Raw genomic sequence first — 3,753 nt, 5'->3', positions numbered from 1 at the left:
GTACGTGCCAAAAGAGCACCCCCTGGGAAATAGTTCAAGAACAGCTCTAGTTTGGGAAATTCTTTGTAAAAGAATCCCAAACAGGGAAATGTGCTGACATACGATGGTAGGACGATAGAGGAAAGAGAATGAGTGGGCAACAATGTGAGGAGAGAGAAAGAGTTTTGTTTTTAAAATAAAGTTTTAAATGATTATAATAACCCTAAGATAATTTATTAAAACAAAATAAATAGTTGATTTTTTGTCCAAAATTATTGATGTAACTTGCTAAATAATACATATATCATGGCTCCTTGAAAAAAACTATTAGCACATGTCTTCAAACCCAAATTTCATGTCATTACAAATAATACATAACTGCCATCGTATAAAAAAAAAATAAGATGTATCTTATTAGATTATTTAATTTGATAAATAATTATATCATGTAATTATTTTTATTTTCAAGAAACTTTAACAAAAATATTTATGGTTAACTAAATTTTTTTTATCTTCAAGTATCATGATTTTTAGGATTCATTCTTGGAAATAAAAAAAAATTTGCCCTACTAAATGTCGAAGGCTTACTCCTCATCCTCAATATTTATTTTCTTAAAATCTAATGGTTAAAATTAATTACTCTTTACAATCATTCGATTTTAAAAAATAATTAATGAAAATGAAGAGTAATTTTATTTTTGTTCTGGAGCAAACTAATTACTTGATAATAAAATCATTTGAGCGCATTGCTCACAAAAATTGATGTGTATAAATAACACTTTCGAGTAGTTGACTTTGATCCACGGATATATCAAATACTAAGCCCACACTTTTTTAAAAAAACCATCTACTATTTACACTTCCTCTATATATTAATACACTCCCCATTCTCATTATTTCCGCTAAATTGTCCTGCAAAATACATTCTCCTCTTCCCTTTCTCCCCAAATTTATCTCTTTTCCAAAAATCCTCCACCTCCCTTTCCAGTTTCCCAAACTATAGAATCATATAAAGTGATAAAACCACGTTTAATCATTGTACATGCAATACATATATACAAAATTATAAAGTCAGAACATTTAACTGATAAGCACATCTGTTACTTGTCATTTGTTTTTTTTAAAGCAAGTATTTACCTTCAACTTAATAGTAGTAAAAGCTGCAACCTGCAGAGTCTATGATTCTTTATCAAGATTTAGCATATTCCATGTCATCGCCTTTAATCTATATATTCTGAATATAATACAGTTTAAATATTTAGTCTCAAATTAAAGTATTAATTTTTTCCAGCAAAATATTAATTTGTTAGTTTTGTTAAAATTGTTAGTTGGGAGAATTCCAACTTGCAAGATTCATGTTGACAACACCGAGAGTGATAACCAGAGTGGACAATTAATTTGTGACAATAAATGTTAGAACAAATGAGAATGTGGATGAAAGTTTGAAAAAAAAGAAAGGAAAAAAAAAGAAAAAAAAAGGGCTTCAAGTCTCACATTATTCAGGACAAACACTTGAATAGTGTTTCACTCCCTATATATATAGAGCTCCTTTCTTCATTTTTCTTTGCCCCAGTTGAGAAGCATTTCCTCAACTTTTCTTTCTCCCTCTCATATTTCAGCCGATGCATTTCCGGCAAACTTCTCCCTCTTTCTTTCTGTCGCTCTAAAAATTTCGGTTGGCTATAAGAGTGACTTTTTAAGTCATAATTTCGGTTGACTATTAGAGTGACTTTTCAAGTCATATTTTCGGTTGGCTGTTAGAGTGACTTTTCAAGTCATATTTTCGGTTGGCTGTTAGAGTGACTTTTCAAGTCATATTTTCGGGTGGCTTTAGAGTGACTTTTCAAGTCATACAAGAGGGTGTAATTATAGAAAAGGTTCCCTTAGTGCAGTGAGAATCTTATACAGTGATCTGGGCTGTTTTATCCTGGGGACGTCGTGGTTGATAGTCTGTTTGCACAATTTTTGGCAATGCCACGAAACGTCTTAAAGAAAGCGACATTGTCCGTGACTCAGCCAGTAATTTTTTCGGTTTGCCATAAACTATTGTTCCAACAATTTTAAGACGTTTTCGGCTCTGCTATGGCTACCGTTGATATTACTGGCTCGAACGGCAATGACCTCAACAAACCTTTTAGGTTTGTAGAGTATCATTTCAAACGTTGGAAACAAAAGATGATGTTTTCTATGAAAAAAGTTGCCTATGTTTTGAACACTGATATTCCAGTGATGCCTAAAGATGCTGAGAAGGAAGTGAAGGATAAAATGACTATGAAATTAGCTCTTTGGAATGAAAATGATTACCTATGCAATAATTTCATTCTGAATGGGTTAGCTGATGATCTCTATGATTATAGCCGATATAAGTCTGCCAAATCAGTTTGGCTGGCTTTGGAAGAGAAGTATGATACTGAGGAAGCTGGGACTAAAAAGTATGTTGTTAGCCGCTACCTCAAGTATCAAATGACTAATGATAAATCAGTAGAGTCTCAATCCCATGGGATACAGAAAATTGCTGAAGAGTCATACATAGCTGTGATGACTGAGATCAATATGATTGGAGGATCAGATGGATGGTGGGTAGACACTAGCGCCTCCCGCCATGTCTGCTATGATCGTGCTATGTTTAAAACATACACGAATGTTGAAAATAAGAAAGTGTTGTTGGGTGATTCCTACACCACTACTGCTGCTGGAACTAGAGATGTTGAACTGAAGTTTACCTCTGGAAAGACTTTGATTCTCAAATATGTGATGCATACTCCAGAGATGAGAAAGAATCTGGTTTCTGATATTCTTTTAAATTAAGGAATAGTGGGGGTACTTCATCTAGTCATCTTCCTGCTATTAGTAGTGAAAATCTTGCACAACCAGAACCAGATATCAAGCCTCGAAGAGGTAAGAAAGCAAGAATTGCTAAAGAGTATGGGCCCGATTATATGACCTATACATTAGAGGAGGATCCATCAAACCTCCAAGAAGCTTTGTTTTCTTTGGATGCTGACTTGTGACAAGAAGCCATTAATAATGAGATGGATTCTTTAGAATCTAACAAGACCTAGCATTTAGTAGACTTGCCTCCTGACTGCAAACCTATTAGATGTGAAATCATTGTTGTGTAACAACTTTGATAAGAAAGACCTCGGAGAAGCAAGTGTAATCCTTGGTATTAAGATTACTAGGTCAAAAGAGAGAATTTCTCTGGATCAATCTCACTACATTGAGAAGATCTTAAAGAAATATGACTACTTTGACTGTAAACCTGCTAGTACACCATATGATCCAAGTGTAAAACTGTTTAAGAACACTGGTGAAGGTATACGGCAAATTGAGTACGCAAGTATCATTGGTAGCCTTAGGTATGCTACTGATTGTACCAGACCCGACATAGCCTATGTTGTGGGATTATTATGCAGGTTTACCAGTAGACCTAGTAAGGAGCATTGGCACGCTATTGAAAGGGTAATGAGGTACCTTAAAAAAACCATAAACCTTGGATTACATTATAAAAGGTTTCCCGCTGTACTTGAAGGATACAGCGATGCAGATTGGAACACTTTTTCAGATGATTCCAAAGCAACCAACGGCTATATATTTAGCATAGCTGGTGGGGTTGTTTCTTGGAAGTCAAAGAAATAGACTATCTTAGCTCAGTCCACTATGGAATCTGAGATGATAGCACTAGCAACTGCTAGTGAGGAAACAAGTTGGCTGAGAAGCTTACTTGCAGAGATTCCTTTATGGGAAAGACCGATACCAGCTGTGTTGATCCAT

This window comes from Glycine soja, chromosome 18 (genome assembly GCF_004193775.1).
Source record: "Glycine soja cultivar W05 chromosome 18, ASM419377v2, whole genome shotgun sequence".
Lineage (NCBI taxonomy): Eukaryota > Viridiplantae > Streptophyta > Magnoliopsida > Fabales > Fabaceae > Glycine > Glycine soja.
This window is presented reverse-complemented; position numbering follows the sequence as displayed.